A 26421-nucleotide genomic window follows, 5' to 3' on the forward strand; every position below is an offset into this window, starting at 1 on the left:
ATTTCATAACATTTCAGAGATGCTAAATGACAGACATCAGAAATCTAATTAAAAACTATACTAGAGGGAAGACCATTCTCATTGGAGAGATATGTTTAACTGCAGCACATAATAGCCAGCAAGGGGGGGAAAAGATAAACTAGTATTGAAACATTGCAGCACAAGCTTTACCCTTTTAAAAACAGCTGTCTGGATGTTATACACATGTACTAAAGTATACAACTTGCATCACAACATCAGCATGATTTCTCATTTCTCGTTCTCATTCTGACAAAATAAGTTTCTACAGACACTTCCATATGTTGCAAAAACAGGTGTACCAGTACCCTGAGACCCTGGGGGGGGGGGGGGTGAAAAACTAACTGGAATGATACTGCACCTGCCTTCAGAGATAGTACGAAAAAAAGGATACTCCACCAATGTTTCACAAAGCAGAACTATTTTCACATATTAAACAATAAAAAAAGGAATAACTGATGAGGGTGAGATGAAAACTTTCAAAAGTTCATGGAAGCCCATGGGCTGTCTTGTGTCTTTAGTCGCTAAAAATAATACAACCACCAGCATTTGTGGCAGCTTTGAAATTACTATTAATCTGCTATTAAAAGCTGAGGAAGACCATATTTCAGCAAAATAGACCTAGCAGAGGTTTATTTATAAGTGGAAAAGGATTGCAAGGTATTTCTGACCATAAATACATATAGTACAGAACGTTATATCATTAACAGTCCTAGGCTCCATTAACAGAGGGAAAGAATCAAGATCACGTAGTGTTAATATAATTTTATAATGCCTTGGTAAGACCACACTTGGAATATTGTATCCAGTTTTGGTCACCATGATGTAAAAAAGATGTTGAGACTCTAGAAAGAGTACAGAAAAGAGCAACAGAGATTATTAGGGGGCTGGAGGTTAAAACATATGAAGAATGGTTGCAGGAACTGGGTATGTCTAGTTTAATGAAAAGAAGGATTGGGGTGACATGATAGCAGTGTTTCAATACCTAAGGGGTTGACACAAAGAAGAGGAAGTCGAAGCACCTGAAGGCAAGACAAGAAGCAATGGATGTAGACTAATTAAGGAGAAATAAGGAGAAACCTCCTGACAGTTCAAACAATTAATCAGCGGAACGATTTGACTCCAGAAGTTGTGGATGCTCCAACACTGGAAGTCTTTAAGAAGAGATTGGACAAGCATTTGTCTGAAATGCTATAGGGTCTCCTGCCTCAGTAGGGGATTGGGCCAGAAGACCTCCAAGGTCCCTTCCAACTCTGTTATTCTGTTATTAAAATGGCTTTTGGAGTAGCATCTGCATTAGCATTTTGACAGAGACTCAGGGACCAAGTGCTAGCAAGCTGTCCAGGCACTCAATGGTATTTAGATGACATCATTGTCATTTATGACAAGATTGTCGTTAAAGAAAATGATTGGGTGCATCTGCAAAATTGTAAAACAACATTGCAGAGATTGCTGGGCTATGGCCTTTGAGGATGACATAAGAAGTGGTCATCTTTTAAACTTAGTATTGCATATTACAGTCATACCATTGTTCACAAGGCCCACACAAGTGTGCAGAGAAAATTCAAGTAATTGTGAAAGCTCCAAGGTGCTACAGATACAATCAGTTTCAAGGCTTGATACTTATTACAAGAGATTCCTATGAAATTCAGCTTCTACACTATATCCCTGGAACATTTTATGATAAGAGTAAGGGACACAGCAATGAAAAAGAATTGTGTGAATTGATTGGTATAAGCAGTCTTTGTTTTATGTAATGGAACTGTTCCCTTTATCTCCCTTGTTCCCCTCTGAATATCTGAAGTATATTTTAATGCGGTGGGGGTGTGTGAAATGCAAGGTTAAATCATTCACCTTTGTTAGTGAGAGAGTTAACTGGAAATTTCACATTAATATTGCTCTATTTATTAGCAGTTGATTGTTTACTTGTTTAAACATTTTTTTTCTATTTATCTTTGATGCATTGTTCTCAATTTTGGTATTTCAGGCAATTAAAGCTTTCTTTTTTCTTTGCAGTTTTGACTTAAACATTACATTTTGTAATGTTTTTCTCTTGAACAAATTGTTCTCAAATAAATGCCTTTCTCCCCCCCCCCCAAATCTCTGTTTGCAGTGATGTTAACTAGTTGTGGTCTTAAGCACTAGTGCATATCTTTTGAATGGTTTGGGTGGCTTCTTTATCATTTCTAAAATTTGTTTATGCTATTATAACTTGAACATTAATCAGGTTATGAGTAGTACTTCCATACAGTTGGAATTCATGTAGTCTTTGACCACTAAATATATATGCTACATTTCTCAGAGATACTTTCTTTAATAAAATGTAAACAACAATTTGAATCAATAAAGATGTATTTATTAAAATTATCTTTTACAAGAAATATAAAAAAACCTCACAAAAAAGACAGACACAGCTCTGATACTCTAGATAGAAAACATATCACACCTATTATACACAGAAATGAATGTTACAAGTCAGTAATATCGCCTATTGACCCCTTTCTACTCAAAGTATTGCCATATAGTATTCTGTCCAAGGGAAATATGTAAACAACAATTCTAGCAAGAAAATACTTTTCATCATATTTGCCAAATGAGAAACATTCCATTCATGTTCACACTTGTCACTGTTGATAAATTCTTATCAAAAGATGATCACTCAAATATGGTACCCATCCTCAGCTAAAAAAAATATCTTAGCAAGCAGAAAGATAATTGCTTTTAAAATCTTGAATCACTTCATTATGTTCAAAAAGAAATGTTGAATATACTTGAAGGATGGTATGTACACACACACACATATATGTACACACACATATATATACACACATACACACATACATAGTGTATACACACACACACACATACATACATACATACATACACAGATATATATGACCATTTTTTCCTCCTTTTTTGTACACTATTTTTATTGTTGTTGTTAGGGTTGAACGTATGCTTTTGCTTTCATTTTATTTGTTTTACTGTTCTGTATTTTATTCTCTACAATAAAAAAATAAATTTAAAAGAATAAATTGATCTCTCCCCTCTCTTTTCAACCTTATCAGCCAGGATACCCTACTCTGTTCCTGCTAATGTAACCCTTAGATTACTGAAGTTTTTGCACTCTTCCGCCACACTAGACTGTAATCCCCTGGAAGGAAAATATATGTAGATAGAAAATATACGGCCATATAAATACATAGATAGATAGAAAGACAGACAGGTAGATTTAATATTGGTGACTTTTCCCCAAAGTTTTAATAAGGATAGAATTATTTAATAGATCAGAGTAGGCAATTGTTTGATGGCCATCATTCAGTATTTAGAAGAGTCAGAGGACATACTGTGTAGGGTGATTATACTGTAGAATAAAATACAGTAGATTCGGATTTGTGGTTCTCTTGCCAAGATTTTCAAAGCTGTTGTGTGTATTTTGGTTCTAGAGCCAATATAACCCTTTTCTCTTTTTTCTAAAGAAAAAGAAAGTATTATTCCCAACTCAAACCATAGTTTTTCAACAGTTATTATTAGTGAGGATTCTAGTGGATGCAAACATTAGGATTACAAGTTACTCAGTCTTGCTATAGCCCTTTTCATTAGGCTTTCAGGAAAGTTAAGCATGCTAAAATAAATTTACAACACGTTTAACAATGGCCTCACAATCCCCGCAAACAAATAATAACAATATTAACAACAGCACCAATCCCCACATTTCGAAGGCATTTATTACTTGACATTCACAGCGCATTTCCAAAGAGAGAAGCACCTCCTGTAGCACTGCATAAAAATTGTCTATGAATGTGCAGCACGAAAGGATACAAACCCTGATAAAAGGGCAGAACAGATAAGAAAGCAGGATAAGAATTCTATAGCTTTAATTTCCGTTTGGGTTTTTTTTTTTCTTGACAGACTTGTTGCTAAACTTAATAATCATTTCCAGGGAGCAGGGGAAAAAAGCTCACCATATTGTTTTCAGGTTTAAGTTAAAGTCTATGCATAACACCAAAGAACTTCCCTTTATTGTTATGATAAGGCATTATTAACTCCCTCTGATAATGAACAACTCTCATTACCTGGATCTGGTGGTTATATGGGTAGTCCTTGACTTACAACCAGTTGTTTAATGACTGCTCAGTTGCAACAGTTTTGGAAAGGGTGTTTACGGTTCTTAAAGAACTTATGGCCATTGGAAGATCTTGTGTGGTCCCTATGCTGTGGTCACATGATCACATTTCAGGCACTCGGCAACTGTCTCACATTTCAAGATTCATTGCAACATCCCACAGTCACATGATCCAGATTTGCAATGTGGGTTTTCTTTTTCTTTTTTCTTTTTTTGCTGGTTTTCGAAGTTGTTTTGCCAATTTCAGCAGAAAATTATCATATGGTCCGTTTGATGTTGCTGGCTTTTAAAAAAAAACATTGCTTTCTTTTACATTTGTATGGATTAAGAGAAAAAAATACAAAAAGAAAAAAGAAAAGAAAAACCATCCCAAGACATTTTAAAATAAATAAATATTTCTAGCATTTCCTTTTTCATCACAAAATCCCCGTTGCGCTCTTCCACAGAAGCCATTTGTAGCAGTTTCTGAACAGTGGCCCTGATTCAAAGAACAGAAGGTTTTGAATGTGAGTGTCTGCAAAGCAGCTTTCGAAACAAGTTTGCAAACTGCTTTTGACTTTGAGGGAACAGCTTGTCCTACTCCTTATTCCTTTAATTCTTTGTCTGACTCACCCTGCTGTGTGTTCCAATGATCCTGGATGTGAGCTTAAATTCCTAAAAGTAATTACTGGATTGGAGAGTGAACAATTTGCCATAGCTTTGTTTCAGTTGCATCTTCTCTTCATGTTACTGATCTTCATGAATACATGACAAAGAATGCAAAAATAGAGCAATCTTTCTGTGGTAAATACCTTAAGAATTGAGTATTTCATAAAAGTTCTTGTTTTATTGAGGTCTTTTCCATTGGTCTTATTATTACCGTAAAACACTGCATGAAAAAAACCCCAAACCCTATACTACCAAATCAAAGTGAGTTGTATTAGATGCCCTGCTTTTCTTATATAAAGTGGGCATTGCTACTGCATATTTAAGAGGGGGCGCACAGCTTGAGTGGTTATGAAGCTGAGCTTGTCAAGCTGCAAAGCTGACAGCCTGGTTTTGAGACTCGAGCTCTGCGTAATGGGGCAAGCTCCTGTTCTTGCCTCAGCTCCTGCCCACCTAGCAGTTCGAAAGCAGGCAAATGCGAGTAGATAAATAATGTACTACTTTGATGGGAAGGTAACAGTGTTCTGTGCTTTGCCCAAGAACCAAGAATGACATGTGGAGTTATTTTCAAGTAGTTACTTTATTGTTACTCATGTAGACAGAAATCTTGCCAGAGTAAAGCAACTATCTGAATAATTTTGATATACTTTTTGAAATGCTAGTATATTATGTGGGGAAAATGTACTCTACTATCATGTTTATTCTGAATTTAAAATGATTCCTCCAGGAAGTTGAGACAAAACAAACCAGATACCGAAACACATCATTCCCTTTACTGCATTCTTATTGAAATCTCAGATGACTATTTCATTTTAAAAGTGAATTATTTCATGGAAAAAACTAGTCTTCCCTTCAGATGACAAAGATTAGGTCTTCACTATGGAAATAAATATTCCTGGCTGTATTATCCTTTTGCATCTAACTCTAGATGGTGAATTTGGAGGTATTAGTGAGACACAAAAGATCTTGAATGCCAGAACTCCACCTGCTCACGAATTAGTCTGAAACTATCATCAGAAAAAAATCAATAGGAAAATATGAAAGGCATTTAATATTGGGCACCCAGGTGGATGAAAAGGCAAAATACAATTATAAAATCAATATGATAGTTAAAGAGAGGATCTACCACAGTGTATTGCATGGGATGATTTAATATATCTTGATAAAGAAATGAGCAGTAAATATAGAATTCCAAGATGATTAGTAGAATGAAACATTTGTCCTATAGGAACAACTTATAAGAATTGGATTAAATTTGTTGATGAGATATGATAAACCTTTAACAAACTGAACATAATTCACATACGTTCATTTTAAAGATTTTATATGCATGCACCTATTTTTATCTCTAGAGAAAGTGATAGTCAATAAGGACCACCATTCACAAATTGAGACAAAACATAGGTTTTTGAGCATGATTGATGGACAGCAATAATTTTTATCTCTTTAACTCTTTAGTCTTTTTAAATCAAATTTCTGGTAAAGGATTTTGCCCCTCAAACAACTTCTTTACCTCAAGTGACTAAAACGTCCTCCCTCAAAAGCAGTTTTCATAATGTTTGGTTAATCTAACATCTAACAGGTCCTGCAATTGTCATTAAGACTTCAGTAATGATAGAGACAAAAATAGCTTTGTGTATTGATTTCAAGGTAGGGCATGAAATGCAAACTTCATATTGTTATGGCTTATGTTTATAGACTTACATTAAGTTACATTGTCCTTTTATAATGACACATTCCTATTCTCAGATAGATTTTAAAAGTAAATTAATTGGTGGGAAAGAAATAGTCTTCCCTTCAGAAATATGTTATTGATGAAGAAATATATTATTGATGAATATGTTATTGCTGCCTTTATCAGTTAAATACCATATAAAGAAATTGCTACTCCCCCCCCTCCACATGCCTTGCTGCTGAAAAATTATGGGGGTACCCAATTCTTTAGGTGGTTTTTATGGTGAGTTTGGGGGGAAAAAAGTACTTGAAATTGCTATTAATCATTGCAACTATATTGGTCTTTCTTTTTTCATGAAGTGATAGGTTACAAAGTGAAAAAGTGCAGACCCTCACCTTCTCTAATGTTACCATGAAGGAATACTTCATTTTTTTCTTAATATAACTAAGAATTGAGGAATTATATCTTCCAGATATAAATCTGACCAGAAAAATATGGAAAAATTAAGCCCTCATTTCAGTGCCAAGGCTGAATTTTCATTTCTCTGAGATAAAAGAGTTTTAGTATATGGTGGTTTATACTCCTATTAAATAGATTGGCACCCAAACTGTTTACTTCATTACAGTTAGACTCGGTTCCATGTTAAACTGAATAGTTAGTAATACATTCTTGAACATCAGTTAATATCAGATAAACTTGTCTCTTCTTCAGATGAAACCTTCTTTTCAGTTGGTTCCATATTTGGCAATACCCACCTTGACTGTTAAAGGTGTGTATGAAGAAGACCTCTGACACTTGAAGTTAAGACTCTCTGAATTAAGAATTCTCCGAGTACAGTCTAAAATCCTGTCACAAAATCCTACTGTCATATAAACTCTGTTCCATGACAGTAAAGTAGGATTGTTAATGTTTCCTAAGGGCTAAATTTACAAGGAACCTCCAATATAAGAATTGCAAAATCTGTAGAAGAAATAAAATTATAATGGTGCCATTGTGTGCCATAAATATCATACAGTGAATGAAAACAAAATAAAGATCCATTAGCAGTAAAGTGTAATCTATAGTATTTTAAACTCGCTCATTGAAATTATGACTCCCAGGTCTCCGAAAACCAAAAATGTACATTTTTTTTCATAATGACTATTGTTTTCATATAGATATAAACTCTACTGGCAGAGTTTAAGATTCTGAACACTCCACATTGTGCAGTTTCTCTGACTTTCTCTTAATCTCTATTTGATTAAACAGTGATTTAGAGGGCTGTTGATTTCAATAAAGTAGAGCATTTGTGTTCTCTGCTGGATATTTCAAGACAACATGGAGCACTCTTTTTTAAAAATACATACTTTTAAAAACATTCCTTAGGATCTAATTCTTCCATTGATTTTTGTTGGCATTAATGTTATCAATTAGTTGTTTATAAACCACTGTTTATTTCTATTTAAAAGCCTCAGGGAATGGTCCAGATCCCTGTTTTTAAATTCAGCTGCTATGAAGAATAAAGAGTGGAGAAAAGAAGGTTGGAAAGAAGGTTAAATCCTAACATGGAGACCTGTTTTATCGGATTAGCACAAGCTATTTTCTTCAATATGGAAAAATGTGAAAAGGCACAGTTTAGTGTTATTGTCTATAAACATCATGAACTGGTTCATAATGTTTACAACAATATATTTTACATTTAAGTCCCAGCCAAGGGACAGCCCTAAATCCATTATTATAAATCAATACAGTAGGAGCTAATTCTGCTAGATAATATTCATTTAATAGTTTCCTCATTTAATTGCACTTTATTATCAGATAATTAAACAGATTCAAGCTACTCTCTGTGTTTTCTTGCCACCTTGAAACCATTCAAATAAAGTACTGAAACAAACTAATACAGAATACTTTGTGAATATTGAAATAATAAAACTTCAATATGACTTATTTATATAGTTTTATATAGATTGTAGAAAATTATTAGGATACTATCTAGCAGTGCCTTATACTATTTCTTCATGTACTACAGGGGTGTCAAACTGGCGGCCCTTGGACCAGATGTGTCATGTGCAGGCCACGCCCACCCCAGCTCCGCAAAGGGAAAAAACATAGCGAAACATCACGTGAGAGCAACGTGATGCTACGAGTTTGACTCCGGTGATGTACTATATTCTCTTACCTTTCTTTGTTCCCATGTCTGTTAATCCCTGGTAATTTTATAATTTCATTAACAGGTTTCTGGGACGCTGATAAGCCATCAGTGAAGATGGTTTACCATATCATACATGAAAAGCATTTTGTAGACCAAACTATTTACAGCTAGGTTCTTGTCAACCTAATTGTCCATCTTTGGGGGTCATTAGGTCTTCTCTACAGAAACAACTGCTCTAATGTTTGCACCTGGGTCTAGAAAAAAATAGATGCTTATTATATCATACATACATACATACATCATACATATTTATACTTATACATGCTTGCCATACTAACTAACTAACTAACTAACTAACTAACTAACTAACTAACTAAATAGAAAGGTGAATTTGGAGGTGTTAGCATACCAGAAAAGATCTTGAAAGCCAGAACTCCACCTGCCCTTGAATTAGTCTGAATAGAGTCACCTATTTGTCCCCCAGGGACTGAGTTTATCTTATTCTAGAATGCATGTTTTGATTAAAAGGAATAATTTCCCCAAATATATAGAGCTAAGGTTCCAAAAGCATGCTTTTTGCAGTTTGTCTGATCACCTTTAGGACCCAGGTTCCGATCTGCCTTTGATGCATGTTTGTGCACTACCACTTTTTCTTTAAGAGCTGAACTTTTTCTTCAGCTCCTCAAGGCAAACAAGTTGCAGAAACATTTTTTTCTTTCTTTCTTTCTTTCTTTCTTTCTTTCTTTCTTTCTTTCTTTCTTTCTTTCTTTCTTTCTTTCTTTCTTTCTTTCCTTCCTTCCTTCCTTCCTTCCTTCCTTCCCTCCCGCCCTTCCTCCCTCCCATCTACCTTCAGCCTGGCAATGACTCACCCAGGTAAGTAATTTACAGGTTTTGTCACCCTCTTTCCGGGCATGCAGTAAATTTAACAAATTAAATGGTTAAAAAGGGATTGAGATTGAAAGGCAGAAGGGGAGGGTTTAGTTGCAGCACCTACTTTGGTGGGGGAGGGGGGGGAGAAAGCTCAACAAGTCTATCCCTCCCAGCTGTTTTTGTTTTCTTTATTGAAGAGATATGGTTTTCTGAGGAAGCTGGGTGTGTGTGGAAACTCATCCTGAAACTGCTGCCTTGGCACGCAGGCAGCTGACTTCCTCTGTGCTAGTAAAAGTCAGGAGAGGCCCGCAGTCTCCTGACAGCCAACCAGCTGACTGAGGCAAAGGACCAACCCACAAGCATGGCGTTATCAGCCAAGTCCAGAGGCTTGTTTGGAAGTCTCTCTGGCATTAGAATGCAATACTAGGCCCTAATTTAATTGGGCTCTTCCCACTACCATCACTGGGCTTCCCAGATGTTTTTGCTGTTTGTGCTCCTTCAAAGACCCAGTTGGGTTGTGGTGTCCCACCTACCCGTGAGATACACCATGTTTGCTTAATGACCCATGCATTCATTTAATGGTGGCATCAGAGGGAGCAGAGGCTAGGTTAATTAAGCAAGGAAGGTGATTGAAAGTACCCATCCAACATTACTCGGTCTTACTTTTTAAAAAGGCGGGGTAGCCTAGGTAGCTTATAGGAGAAGCTGGTGTTCTGGTCTTGTGAACAGGAGCATATCTCATGTGGAGGTAATGAGAAAGATTCTTTCTGCAGCTGAAAGATTGTCTATTATAGTATTGCGGGTGCTTTAATTAAAGGAACTTAATATGAATAGCACAAAGTTTGCCAGCCTTTAAGTCAGAAATAATTTAAATCATTTTATTATGTCCCTGAATCCACAAAGGGAGGTCAAATTATGTATCAGAAGCAGAGATTTAGGGTAGAGGCCAAGAAGCTTTTACATGTTGTTTTATGTAGGCAAAGCAGCCCAGAATTAGTTTTTCAGTCAGAAATGTTTCTGTTTGACTGCAAATAATTGAGCAATATGAGAAAGCTATGGTTTTAATAAAAGAAATAAATAATTTGAATCACAAGTATCATACTATCCCAGGTCATATCAACAGGTTATTTATATTTATTTATTTATTTAAGATATTTTTTAATTCTACCATTATTATTTTTATAAATAACTCAAGAGAGTGAACATACCTAATACTCCTTCCTCCTCCTACTTTCCAGTGGTGGGATTCAGCCAGTTTGCACCTATTCGGGAGAACCGGTTGTTAACTTTCTAAGCAGTTTGGCGAACTGGTTGTTGGAAGAAATTACCACCCCCACCCCCCACTTTACAGGGCTAATCCTGTAAGGAAGGCAGGAAGGAAACATTCTGGTGGTGTTTCTAGCTTAATCTTTATTGCCCTGCTTACAGAAACTGCCTCTCTGGTTAACCCTTATTACATTGTAACAGCTAAGGCGAAGCGCCTATCGAGGTGAGTAATGTTGAGTTGGCCATGCCCACATGGTCATATGACCACCAAGCCACACCTACCCAGCTGGTCATTAGGGCAGAGAACCGGTTGTTAAATTATTTGAATCCCACCACTGCTACTTTCCCTACCTCAACAAGCCTGGATGTTGGGTTAAGCTGGCAGAGTGACTGGTCCACTCAGTCAGCTTTCATGCCTAAGGCAGGACTGGATCACACAGTCTCCTGATTTCTAACCTGGAGACTTAAGCATAACACCTAACTTGCTCTCCATATTAATATGCCTTTATTTTCTACATTTCTCAGTTACTGTGATAGCAACTGAGAGAACATCTGAAGACTGGAAGGCACAACATTTTAACAGAGCACGATAGGCAAGAGCTTTTAAGTGACAAGTTTTCCAAAACTGAATCTAATTTTTCTGATTCTTCAAATGTCAATACCTATTTCTCAACTTAAGAAAAGACACAAGAATTATTGCCAAAAGTCATACACAGATTATCTATCTATCTATCTATCTATCTATCTATCTATCTATCTATCTACCTACCTACCTACCTACCTATCCATCCATCCATCCATCCATCCATCCATCCATCCATCCATCCATCCAGTGGTGAAATCCAATTTTTTTTTTACTACCGGTTCTGTGGGCGTGGCATGGTGGGCATGGTGTGGCTTGGTGGGCATGGCAGGAGAAGGATACTGCAAAATCCCCATTCCCACTCCACTCCAGGGGAAGGATACTGCAAAATTCCCATTCCCTCCCCACTCCTGGGGGAAGGATATTGCAAAATCTCATTCCCACCCCAGTCTGGGGCCAGCCAGAGGTGGTATTTGCTGGTTCTCCGAACTACTCAAAATTTCCGCTACCGGTTCTCCGAACTGCTCAAAATTTCTGTTACTGGTTCTCCAGAACCTGTCAGAATCTGCTGGATTTCACCCATCCATCGATCCATCATCTCTAGTTATTTATCTATCTCTAGCTATCTAGCTATCTATATTTCTTTGTTTATGAATTTTGCCAATAACTCTTCTATGTAAGTACACATCACCACCACATACACATAGTGTACATACAAACTTACGTAGTAACAAATATGAGTGGATTTTATTTGACAGCTCATTCACATACTCCAAAGTAGAAGCTTTCAGCTACAGATTTCTATAGAATTTCCAGGTGAGTCTCAGCAATCACTGAACATTTTCCCAGTGTTACTTAGGAAAAAGCTTTGCAGAAGAGCCGGGTATTGGGCTCGATTCTTTCATTGGCCTCTTCCAAATTTTATAAGCATTGTCATGCAGCCACTGGCTTCAGCATCCAAATCCTCCAAAACATTGTGCATCCAATCTCATGAATGCTGCCACTGCCCTCCTTCCATCAGCCAAACCTTCACAAGCTGCCCAGTGCTCCCTCCAACTGACCACTGGCGGAGTGCAAAGTTTGGCATCCAGTCACTGGCATTTTCATTATTTTCATCATTTTCTTGCTGTATTTACTCTCACAGTAAAGGTCACAATGAGGAGGTACTGCAAAATTAACCTCTGCTCAGTCTAAAAAGTGCAGTGAAATGGTGACAAGGCACCATTGTATTTTGACCTCAGCAGGAATGGAGACAGCCACGTATTTTCCCTGATGAGAAAGATTCCATTTCAGAGCTGAATAAAAAATAAATAAATCAGATGCTAAAATTAACCATCTTTGTTATCCATCTACTAATGCTTAGCGTATGGAAAATAAACAACTTGGAGCTTCAGCTCTTAGAATAGAAGGCAAATATAATTTAATAGACATTGCAGAGACCTATTTAGATAACACTCTTCCCTAGAATATAGTACGTGAGGGGAACAATTTGTTCCAAAGCAACAAAAAGCAATAGGAAGTGGGGGATGAGTTGCACTGTAACACACATGTACAGAAAAACAAAAGAATCAATTTGATGACAGTGAAGTAGGCATTTTAGGTTAATATAAGTGGAGGAACAAATAAAAGCAATATAGTTATGGATGTCTGTTATCACCCACACAACCAAGGAGAAGGTGTGGATGAGGCAAATTGATGGTCTTTCAAAAAGACGGGAAGTAATAGTGATGGGAGACTTTAATTAACCTCAGTATCTGTCGAGAGATGAAACTGCCAACCACAGTTCCTTCAGAAAAGTCCCAACTTTTCTTGCGGATAACTTTTTCATTCAAGGCAAAAGATATTTAAGAAGATTAACTTTTTTTTATTTGATACTTTTCCAATACTTTGTCAAGGACGTGAAAGTAGTAAGAACACAGAGAGGAAATGTTCATATAATGCAGAAGGTCAAAGTTTAGTAAAATACATATCTTGTAGTTCACAAAAGTATATTTTAATACATTCAGAGCAGTGATGGGTTGCCCCCGGTTCGCACCGGTTCTATAGAACCAGTAGTAAAACCAGCAGGGGGCTCCGCCCACTGACCCTGATGTCATCAAAACGCTTCTGCGCATGCACAGATGCTTCTGTGCTTGCGAAGCGAGTGCGTGCGCACGGTCCCGTTGCAAACCGCTAGTAAAGGTAAGTAGAACCTACCCCTGATTCAGAGCAATAATAATTAGAAATCCAAGCCAAGAGAAGCTAGTGGGAAAAACAGTTTGGGAAGGAGGGTATTTCTAAAAAAGGAGAAATTTAAAACAGCACCGTGAGGGGAAAAAAATAGAGGGCATTAACAATGACAATATAGTTGCACAAATTACAGTTAGTCCTTGACTTATGACCATAATTGAGCCCAAAAATTATGTTGCTAAGTGAGACATTTGTTGAGTGAGGTTTGCCCCATTTTACAACTTTTCTTGCCACAGTTGTTAAATGAATCACTGCATTTAGTAACATATGGCTGAATCTGGCTTCTCTTCCCAGAACACTGCAACCATCATAAATACGAATCTGTTGCCAAACATCGGAATTTTTTTAAAAAAATAATCTTTATTTACATTTTCCATTAAAAAAGAAAAACAACACATCATATAAATAACAAACAAGACAACACAACAAACAAAAAAAGAAAAAACAAGCATACCTATATGTAGTACCTTAATAACCTAATATTCGGTACTGTATATCTATATGATATTCCGGAGAAGACAGAACAACTTGTATACCTTTACACATCAATTAGGTCAAACGACCTCACTTTACTTGTATAGTATAAGTTTCTCAATATATACAATTCCTCATCTAGTTTGGGTTATAATTTCCTCTTCTCTAACCACATATAAATTTTTTCCCAAGATAAACATGTTTGTGTTTGGTCTCTGTCTTTTAGTTTTTTAGTCAATTTATCTGCTTCCGCACATTCTAAAATCTTCTTTATAATTGCCTCCTTCGATGGGGTATTTTGATTTTTTTTTTTTACCAAACGTCTGAATTTTGATCATGTGACAATGGGGACGTCACTAAGGTCGAAAGTGAAAAACACTCATTTTCTGTGCCATTTCTAACTTCTAACAGTCACTAAATGAATGATTGAGAACTATGTGTACTGTTTCCTTCCTTTCCCAGAGTCCCATGGACTATGGATGTACTCCAGGTTAGAGTACAGCACAATGAAGCTGTACTCTACCTGTAATCTGGATGGGATAGAGGATTGCCTTCTTTAGGACTAGACTTTTTAGTAATTTATTACAGTTCCCCTCTTTTTATGATGATGATTTGGTCCAACTGGTTTTGATGTGTGTGGTGTTACTATGAACTGAACACTGGAGCAACAGTGAGTAAAAGAATTTCATTGTAGTAAATACAATTTAGTGGGATCTGGATAAATAAGATTTTACATGGAAAAAGACCTGTTCTGTATTGTTCCTAAATGCAAGACAAGGAATCTTGCATTTAGGAAATTCAGATTTCAATTGAATTTTAGTGCGGGGAAAAAACTTTGAATCATAAGAACAATTTGACAGTGGTACCAAGGACTCAAAAAGAGAGTGCACTCCACTGCTCCTCTCTGAGCAGACGTTCAGAAGCCCTCTGCTAAAGATGACTTCATTTAGATTCCTGCACTGAGCAAAGCTGTCTCCTCCCAAGTGTATGTTTCTATTTGTGTTGTGTTAAGAAGTGACTCCTGCTTCTATGCAAACTTTAGTGTTGCCCAACATTCTGTGACACACCATTCTACTTTTTGAACTTAGCTGTCTTCCTGTCATGGAATGTAATGTAGGAGGGATTGCATTCCGGAAGAGTAAGAGGCAACTCAGTCCAGATATCATGGGTGAAAGAAAGAGGGGAAAGACAGCCCTTTCCTAATACGGTATATTGAAGATGCAGATAGTAGATGCAGACTTCCCAGTCTGGTATGAAAGAACTGCCACATGTCCCAGCACCCATTCTCCCCTATGGGTACATCTCAGTAGTGAAATCTAATTTTTTTTTACTACCAGTACTGTGGGCGTGGCTTGGTGGGCATGGCAGGTGAAGGATACTACAAAATCTCCATTCCCACCCCACTCTGGGGCCAGCCAGAGGTGGTATTTGCTAGTTCTCCGAACTGCTCAAAATTTCCGCTACCGGTTCTCCAGAACTGTCAGAACCTGCTGGATTTCACTCCTGGTCCATCTCCTTACTACATTCCATCACAATTCCCAAATTAAAGCAGATACAAAATTTCACTTGGCTTGCAACAGCCATGACTCTGAAAGGAGGACATCTGATCACTGACATATGCATATACCACCGTGCCTACAAAGACTCTAATTCAAAAGTGACTTTAATCACAGAGCATGATTTATTTTATAACTATTTTAAAAAAAAAAAAAAAAAAAAGGGTGAAAATGAAGCTTGAGCTTGAGCTACACCATTAGCAGGGCCGACAGATGCATTTAAGGAAAAAGTACAAACTGAACTTTTTGTTTCTTCCTGTTTATTTTTAGTCATGTGTCACTTGAGACAATTTTGGGAATTATCCAAAATTTTCAGTGATAAAATTAGTTAATTTCACTCTTTGAAAATGAAATTTATTTTCTTTGTAAAATAAGCCAAGTGTATTGAGAAAAGATCAGGAGGAAACGTAAACACAGCTGAGTATTACAGATGCAATCCTGGAGCTTCTCAAACTGCTACATAATTCAATTGCACTGGGTTATTTGTTCTAATAAGGTTTTATGTCTTATATTTAGAAAACATTTTTAGGATTTGCCATTACTTGGGGGCAATTACTTTAGCTGTGGTGTGCAGGGGTTAGAATGCAGCACTGCAGGCTACTTCTGCTGCCTGCCAGCTGCCTGCAGTTTGACAGTTTAATTCTCACCGGCTCAAGGTTGACTCAGGCTTCCATACTTCCGAGGTAGGTAAAATGAGGGGGGCAATATGCTGACTCTCTAAACCGCTTATAGGGGGCTGTAAAGCACTGTGAAGTGCTATATAAGTCTAAGTGCTATTGCTATTAGACAACACAGAATGGTGGGTGTCAAAGTGCTATTTTTCATGGCAGGGGTCCCAATATGCCATCACCAATGCAATGAAGTTTGAATCGCACTCAATAGATTTAGTAGACCTGCAGTGGGGGAAGTAGACAGTTTCAAACTTCAAGCGTGTAATCAGAAACCAGAATGATCTGACTGGGTTCAGAGAGCTTGTGATTGTTGCCCTGTGCTACACCTTCTATTTGCTTTAATCTCATGGAAACTGAACAATTGAGATCAGGTTTCAGTTTTTATCAAACTCACATTTTCTGTTCATTTTTGGGCTGCTAGAAATTTACTGGAAGAAAGCAATTTGGATCATCATCCTAGCTTATGTAGGGTGTGCTTTCTCCAGCTTCGTATATATACTCCATTGCAAGAATTAATTTTAAGAAAATATCCCCCATGATGTCAATGAGCATGTTTCCCACAAACTAGTGTGAATTATGCTGAATTCTGCTGAAGAAGGGGAGCGATTCAATCATCCTTCCATTTGCACTGTGATCAGGGGTGAAATCCTGATACTGCAAAATCTCCATTCCCTCCCCTCCTGGGGGAAGGATATTGCAAAATTTCCATTCCCACCCCACTCTGGGGCCAGCCAGGGGTGGTATTTCCCGGTTCTCTGAACTACTCAAAATTTCCGCTACTGGTTCTCCAGAACCTGTTACAACCTGCTGGATTTCACCCTTGACTGTGATGCTGGATAAGATTGAGCCCACATTTTCAATTTAAAATGAAAGCAATTCCCTAACCAACTGTATGTTGTTATTTAATGTAATATATAACTTAGCTTTTAAACATCTATTAATTAGTACCATCACCCAATAGTGACACAAGAAGAAGGACCATTCTCTGCTAGATGCCATCAATATTGATGAAGTAACATAATTATAAAGCCTAATGATAACAGCTTCTCTTTTCTACTTCATCTAGGTCATGGGTGTCAAACTCGCAGCATTACATTGCCGTCACATGACGTTTTGCCAAGTTTTTCCCCTTCGCGGAGCTGGGGTGGGTGTGGCCTTCATTTGACACATCTGGCCCATGGGCCGCCAGTTTGACACCCCTGATCAAGGTAGTTGAAATGGGAGATTATGCCCTGTAGTATTTGAGCCCCATATCTGATTTTCCTGGTGATGGCTATTGTTTGCTGATTTATTATTCCCAGTGCTTTTTTGGTTTTCCCTATCTCTAGGTGATATTTCTTGATCTGGTACTTTTTGATCTTCTTGTTCTTCAGCTTTTCTTTCATCTGTTCTAGCTTGCTTGCATCTGTTCTTAGCATGCTGATCTTATTTTCCAACCTGATCTTTCATTTTAGTGATGCGTTGCTTATCTATTTTTTCTTTGCCAATTTTGTATCCAAGATATTGAGTTATAACTGTAGTCATTTTGTACATCAGTTGGTTTCTTTCTTTCAGGGAATTGGCGCTTACATTTAATGTTATAGTATTGGCAACATTTAATATTTGTGTTAGCTGGCGGTTTGTTTTTTCAATGCAGCCAACCTTATTCTGTTGTTTTTGTGCACTTCTAGATGCTCAGTTATTCTTTGTTTCAATTCCTCTTCTTTTTTTTATTTAGAAGGCTTTATTCCTCATTAAAAATAGAAGATAAGTTTAAGAATGAAAATTGTTCATTAGTGACACTAGATTCCTCTACTAACTCTCCCTGGTTTGTCTCTATTGTTTGAGTCACTTCTAGCAAGACTTTGATTTCTTTGCCCTGGGTAGATCTTTATAGTCCTTCCAATTCTATTTCTGTAAATACTTTGTTTTGTATTATAATTCCATGTTGCTCTGCAAGCCTGTTCTGTTATGGTATTTCTGATTCTGTATGTTATTTTTTTTCCAGAACTGGTGCATTCTTTTCAGATAGCCTCTTCTTGTTGAACTTGATTTGTAATAGCAATTTTTTTTTATTTGTGACAAGTAAGCAACCAGTAATCTTACAACTGCTGTCCCTTCTGCTTAGCCAACAGTCCTGAGTTCTATAGTCCATCTGTCACCAGATATTCAGGAACTTCATCACCTAGCATTGCCCTTATGTATTCAGGCAATGACCATTCCACTATAGATTTCTCTAAGTTACTCTCACCATATTATTTATGGGAGAGATGCTCCACGTCTTGCTACTCTGATGAGACCTGTCAATTATGTTTGCACCTCTGGCATAGATCTTCATTTTCCTCAGAGCACATAAGCTCCACAATCATGTCAGGGTAATTGTTATTCTTTTGATGTCTTGGAACCATTTGGGCTAGTTGTAGTTTTCAACTGTCTCCTTCCTAGGTCTGAGGGTGAGAGAGTGACTGGCCCAATGTCACTCAATTGGTTTTGTGCCTAAGGCAGGACTAGAAGTCATAGTCTCCTGGTTTCTAGCCTGGTGTCTTAACACTGCATCAAACTGGCTCTCTTTGAGGAATCCTGGCATCCATCCCCAAGCATGAATAGCATGACGGTAAAAATCGCAGGCTTTGATGATAATAAACTCCAATATCAATTGGAGTCTTGCACCTCTGTAGAACTACATAATGGAAAATATTGATCAGTTATAGTTTGGAAGATTTATGCTGAAATCTTCTTTGTTGAAGAGTGGCCAGAAGGATGAAACGATTTCCCATGGTTTTTTGAATAGTATTTTTTCTGAAGATTTATCTGTACCTCTGTTTGGTAGAGAGAGACGGTGGTGGTGTTAATGCTGTTGATCTGAAGTGCAAAAGGGAAAGTGCCTTGCTATGAAATATATGTATTCTACTGCACTACCTGGAGACAGCAGAATAGAAGAGAGAGAACTGGAGAAAATCACAAAATACGAAGATCAGCAAATAGAGGTAGAATAATTGTAGGAAAAGAAAATAAACATAGTTCCAATATAATAGATGTCTTGGATACAATCCCAAAACACCGGAGCACAACTTGAATACCGTCAGCATTGACAAAATCATCATCAGTTCAAAACCACTTGGGAAGAACTCAATAGACAGGCAACAAAATTCCACATCCAGTCTAGACAGCTGGCTGATTGTGCAACTAATAACATGAAGTAGCTTTGGCTTTGTAGAGATTCATCCAATGTGTAGATGGGAGGGGCTAAAATGATGAGGGTGCAAGAACAGAGGCAGAGAAAAGAAATTGTGATCTGCTATCCCCTTCATATGAGAATTATCAGAGAAATACAAAATAAGGCTTGGTTCCTTGAGTAAGATTAAACTCTCACCAGATGACTAGTATTTATTACCTTAACCATGCTAAAATGTTTATTTTTAAGCATTTACTATGACTAATGAATGTGAATAATTATAATTATGAATAGTTATGATGCTTATTTTACATAACCTTAAGCATTAGTCTACATTTAAAGATACTGAGCAACTTCTTCATAACTCTCTCTGCATACATATATGTATAGGTGTGTACAAACATGGAGACAAATTTGTTTGCGATTATGTTTCTGTGAGTATATAGCCTCGTCCATACATGTGCGCATGTGCCATTTGAAGATAGGTTTGTGCATCAGACGAAGTGGATTCTCACCTTTAAGTTGCTACAAGATCCATCTTGTTTTTAATAAAATGAATCATCAGAATGATAGAAGAAGCTGGGGGAGGGGGGAATCTGGATGGCGACAGAAAAAGATGCACAGTAGGTGAGAAATGCAATTCTGAGGAATATACTGCTGGGCAGGATATATCAAATGTTTTTTTCTCGGCTTGCAGAGGCAAAAATCTGCCATTTTTCAAGTTAAGATAAATAGTAGAATAAGTGGTGCCACAATTATGCAGCAAACTTCTATCATTATGCTGTCAATGGTTTAAAACTGAATTCAGAGTCATAAAATAATAAAAATGAAGCTTTTCTGAAGAGAAGGTAATGGCTTTTAAATGCGTTTTTTCTAAAGTCTAGATATTTTTCACTTGTTTGAAAAAAGCTATATTTTTTCCTTCATGCAACGAATATCACTTTGTCTGAAAAGACTAAGGAAACTGGAGCACCATCTGCGGGGGCAACCACAGGGGTGAGGTCAAAAAAGTCAAGATGGCAGTTATAAAAGTGCAATCAAACCTCTGCCGCTTTTGTATACCCCTGCCTGCCTATGTAGAAAACCACACATGAAGTTGGGACAAGGTATAGGAAGCTGGCTACTTTTTGTGTCACTTTAGGAAGAAAAAAAAGGCTGAATCATTTTGTATTTTTGAAATAGCAGGTGAGTAAAGAAAGATGCAGTTGAGATCAATGATACAGAAGCATTTTCATGTTTCCAAAGTCGATCAAATTATTCATTGTGGTAAAACCAAAAACAGAATACAAAGAACTCCCCATGTATATCTTTGAACTGAACAGCTGGACAGCTGAATGTAAACAACCATAAAGAGATAACATGCATTCAACAGAAGACAATTACCGTATATGTAGCTCAGGGTTGAACTATAGAGCCCTTACTGTTTGCTTGCAGATATTTCATTATCCAATTAGGTAACATCATCAGTGGAAGTGAGTGTGGGATTTGCTCCCTGTTTATATACAGTAGTTTGCCTTGCTCACCTTAGGGGGAGTGTGCTAACTGTTGCCTCCAAAAAATCTTTCTGGCAGGCTTTCTTTGGGACCAGATTAAGTAAGCCTTTGGTCTGATTCTACAGATTTGACCTTTTAATCTTAATATTTAAAATGAATGAAGAAGGCTGAAATACAATAATTATGTAATAGTCAGTTCATTGCAAAAATATTCAAAGAAAACTCCTACTTATGATTTTGTATATTTTATTATTTTTTCCACAAAATGTCAAAAAGCGGAAGTTTTATTATCCACCTAGCTGCCTGATCATCACTTGCAAATTTCATGAACTGGTAGCCTTGGGAAATCTGTTAACATTTATACCTCGGTGGCATAGCCTTGCCTAACAGGCTAGAAGGCTGTAATTAAAAAGAAGCTGTTCTACTTTATCTAGAAAGAGGGTCAGTTACATCTTAGATTATAGTTGTCATCCCATTTTCTCATGCACCAGAACCCCAATGTTACATTTTAAAAACAGATTAGGGAAATGTGTACATGTATATGCTCTAACCCACCAGATGGAGGCAATTTATAAGCATGCTTCTTTGCTTGATCTGTTCATTCAATGTATTGCAAAACTGTTTCCTGTACAAAAGCATCTCAAAACAGCTTACAATAGAAGTCACAAAATGGCACTAATAAAAACAATATATTACAATAATATTGATCAATTATGTATTGCCATCAAGTTAGTTTTGACTCTTAGCAACCACATAATTAGATTTTTCTCCAGGAAAATAACATTGAAACGTATCATCTGAAAAGGGGACAGAAAAAGAAAAAGGCAAAATTGCCATTCATTCAATGTTCACAAAGGAAAGGGTTGCCTTAGAGATGTAACAAAAGAACCTCCCTGAATTTTAGCAGAAAGAGCATTTCCAGACAGAACCACAGAACTATCAAGGTGCACCAAGTCATGGGAAGGTGGCATTTTCTCAGCCCAGGCAGGAAGATTTCTGATGTTCTTAGCACTGCCAGGAACCCCAAGGGACAAAGTTCAAAAGCAAAACCTTGAATATGACAATTGGTTAATTGCTAGAGTTTTATAGTGCTTTGGATTCAAAGGCAAAATGGTGTTTCTTCTGTTGTTTGAATGCCCCAACTGAAAGATCACCATCTTATATTCTCATTGACCATATGTCAAGCAACCGAAGATGCATGTAGGTTTTCTGATGTGGACCTAAGTATATGAAAGAAAGCAGCACCATTGTCATTCTGATCCAAGGCCAGCCTTCTCCAACTGGTGTGCCTTCCAGAAGTGTGAAGTTAATTACTTGAGAATTATGAGTTAAATACCACAATTTAAATGGGCACTCCATTTTGGAAACATTAAGTCAGAGCAACTAGGACTAAAATGTTTGTTTTAAATTAAGTTGGGGAGGGAGGAATCTCCAGCCGATGGGAATGATACAACAGATGATAGAGAGTGATATGATGTAAGTGATTCATTACCTGGTCAGAGCACTCTGAAGCCACTAGAAAACCCAACATTCCTCCTATGATGAAAGGGCCATTTTTTGGATGTCCCTCCGTATCTATCTAAAGCTGCTCTGGAAACACTTCCAACTCATTGAACCACTGTGGTAGGAGACTCATAGAAACTACAACCTGGAATGGATGATCAGTTCTAAGACTATATGGCTAACAAACTAATGTTAATAGTGTTAAGGTAAAGATCTCACTTCTCTGGAAACCAAAATGAGAGAGATTACATTTCTTTAATACTTAGCTTGCGGGGATAGATAATAGATTAGATAATAAGATAACATTAGATAATATTAACGTTGATGCTTTGGTTTGATCCTTTAGATTTGTTGTGACATAGTAATGATGGTTTTAACAAATTTGGATAACAAATTTAAAATATTTTTTGTTGGCTGAATAACAAAACATTTTGGCAGCAATTGGATAAAAATGACATATTTGCCTTGGCCATTGCTTAGTAGTATTACTGAATAACTATTACCTGGAATTCATTGCTACTGATCTACAATATACCTTTCAGGCTGCTTAGAAATGGTGCATCTGTTTGTTTAACAATTTACCCATCCACTTTGAATACTGCCACAATCAGTCCTAATCTCAGCAGTTAACAATAATAGTAATTCTGGAACTCTCTTGTTAGAAATCTGCCTGGCTACTGCTTTGTGTCTCGTGAAAAACAGAAGACATGCTGTTTTTTTCATGAGCTTTTATTTTCATGAGTGTTAAAAATTACTAACTCTTTACATTTATGATTCTTGGGTTGGGTGATTTTAGCCTTAGGCAGAAACTGAGATAATCATTCTCATCTAAAAGAGGAAGAAGTAACAAAGGTTTTTTTCTCTCTCTCAACATTTCTTTCTCTGTTGAAACAATCTATTAAATTTGTTCACATTGTTCTTGATTTATTTTCAGACATGCTTGAGTAGAGGGTACAGAATACATTAGCAAAGGCCAATTTTAGCTGTTTAATTTACATGTTTGGAATTTAATAATCTATCAACAAACTATCTTGGGTTAAAATTGTATCTTTTTGTTACATTGTCAAGACTATGTACTAGGATCATGACTGACAACATTTCTATTCCCCATCTAAAATGGGATTCAGCCATTTGGAACAAGATTATAAGATAAGTACATTTATAGAATAATTGTCTTTAAAGCAAAAACTATTTTAGTATAACAGTTCCTAATAAGAAATCCATGCAATTTAGTGGAAAGCCCATGATATCATTTTTAAAAGAACAAAATATCTGTTATTAATATATATTAATATTACTGTTTTGCGCATGTGTGCTAACAGGTAATGAAAAAGGAGAGAGAGAACAATATTTATCACATATGCAGAGGCAGATTTGAAAAGAATCCTTTACAAAACGTACTAAGGTTCTTGCAGACAATTAGAATTGGAAGGCAAATGTCCCTTTCACATCTAGGATTATCTAGATCTAGGATTAATTAGATTAATCTAAACAGTTGCAGGATTTGGGTTTGGCTAGACTAGGACACCCCCCCCCCCCCCGCGTTATTCTTACTTTTTATTTGGCCCCACCCCCAATCTATTGCTGCCTCCTGAGTCCCAGCTGATGGCTAGAGGGAAAAAAACTGTTTAAACTCTTGCTGCGGGGCTTCAAAGGGCTGCCCTACAGCTGATCAGTGTTAAAAGAAAACAAATGAGTAGACCAGTGCCTGCAAAAATACATGAGTAGATCAGTGCCTGCAAAAATAAATGGATTGATCAGTGCCTGCACAAAATAAATGGGTAGATCGGTACAGCTCTGCAAGCAGTTAAAAGCCTGGTAGACCAGTACCTCTGCTAAATCCTAAATAATTGTCACATGACCATCAAGCCACGCCCACAAAATAAGCCACGCCCACAGAACCGGTAGTAAAAAAAATTAGAACCCACCCCTGCTGGAACCTATAGCTGATATAGAATGTGCTACAAACTTACTCATTATCTTGCTGAGAGCCACCACAATCATATCATATGATTCTGATTGCACAGGAGAATATGAACCCAAATATGACTAAACTTGGTATCACTACCTAATATTCCAAATTTGGAAAAGATGGATTAGTAGATATAAAACTCCTTAAAAACCAGTTACCCAAGGGTACTAGAAGTCCTTAAGAACCCACCTTCTAGGATCTAATATGCAAATTGCCATCTTCAACCATTACCAAATGCAAGCAAAGAGAGAAGATGAAGATTTATACCTCACCTGCACAACCGATCTCCTGAGTTGGCAGAGAAGTTCTGGAGCAAAACCATAACTGTGCACCACTGAATGCTAGAATGTGGTTGGAAACCCTGACTGTGAAGATTAATTATTGTTCTGAACAGTATAGCCACACTGACATTCGGGCAATCGTAGTTATGGAGAGACATGGATGCAAGTAGAACTGGAATTGGTTTTCTTTGCACAGTTAGACCTGCATAACGCCCAAAGGGGGCTTATTTGAAATAGAAAAGCTCTTGATATATTGAAGTAACAAGATAAATTACTTGAATTAAAATATTCCTTATGAGAACAAGTACTCTATCCCTTAAGGTAACATGTAAGCTTTTGCTTTTTAAAATCAATCTGACGTGTTTCTTTCTTCTTCTTCTTCTTTTGGTGCTTTCTGGGAGTCTCTCCACAATAGCCCTTTTAAAAAAAAAAAAAAAAAGGTAAAGAAATGTTCCCATCACTGTGAAAATATACCGAAAGAGTCAATTTAAAATATTCATTACAGCTCCCTCCAAAATTTATTCTTTTATGAAAATATGGCTTTGCTATAGAGGGAGAGTGATTGGAATGTCAAGAATTTCATTTCAAGTAGCATTTTATTTTATTTTTTTTGTTCTTGGAGCAGGCTTGAGTTGTCGACACATTGATTTTGCTCAAAAGATAACGGGCCTAATAGCAGAGGGTGGGTAAAGGAAAGTCCTTCCCAATTTCTTATTTGCTTGGCACCATTTCTATTATAAGCGTGATAATAGAAATTCTAATATGTTTTTCATTTCCTTGAGTGCTGCCTTTTACATCTTAAAACACCCTCATGACTTCATTGCTCTGGGAACTGCAGAAGTAATCAAAATGGCCCCTCCTTTGGCAAGCACTGCAGAGGTGGGTTTCAGCAGGTTCTGACCAGTTTTGGAGAACCGGTAGTGGAAATTTTGAATAGTTGGGAGAACCAGTACTAAAAATTCTGACTGGCCCCACCCCTATCTATTCTCTGCTTCCCTAGTCCCAGCTGATAGGGAGGAAATGGGGTTTTGCAGTAACCTTCCCCTGGATTGGGGCGGGAATGGAGATTTTACAGTATCCTTCCCCTGCCACGCCCACTAAGCCATGCCACGCCCATCAAGCCACACCCACAGAACCGGTAGTAAAAAACTTTGAAACCCACCACCGAAGCACTGCACTCTTGCATTAAAAACATAGATTCCCATGTTTTACAAGTAACCCACGAAGAAACATACTTCCTGGCACTGATAAACCTGAGAGGTCCTCTCCATCTCTGTGTTAAAGCCTTCATTGCTGTAGATGGATGAATAGTGTAACATTTATATTTGTAGTATCCAAATGTCTCTCATATATTTATCATCACAATGCTGTTGTGAGAAAGGGGAGTAATATTATCTCCATTTTACAGGGGGTAAACTGAGGAGCAAAGACTAATTGGATCTGTCCAGAGCCATTCAACAGTCTTTGGTGAAAACAAAATTAATCCAAGCCCTGAGATGAAAAAAGAACATTTTTACTATTTTAATGCACAAAGCAGCAAAATGCATTGTCTTTCTTTGGAGATGCTGTTCTCACAAAATGCCATGAACACCAATGTCTTCTATTTTAGTCGAATAAAGCAGAATATTTTCAATAACTTCAATGGTTATTTTCTCAGGTAACTTTTGCATTACTTATTACATTATTAGCAAACTTTACCACTATTCATAGGAATACAGGTAGTCCTTGACTTGCAACCATTTAGTGACTGTTCAAAGTTAGAATGGCACTGAAA

The sequence above is a fragment of the Pantherophis guttatus genome, chromosome 1 (genome assembly GCF_059756535.1).
Source record: "Pantherophis guttatus breed Tessera chromosome 1, ASM5975653v1, whole genome shotgun sequence".
Lineage (NCBI taxonomy): Eukaryota > Metazoa > Chordata > Lepidosauria > Squamata > Colubridae > Pantherophis > Pantherophis guttatus.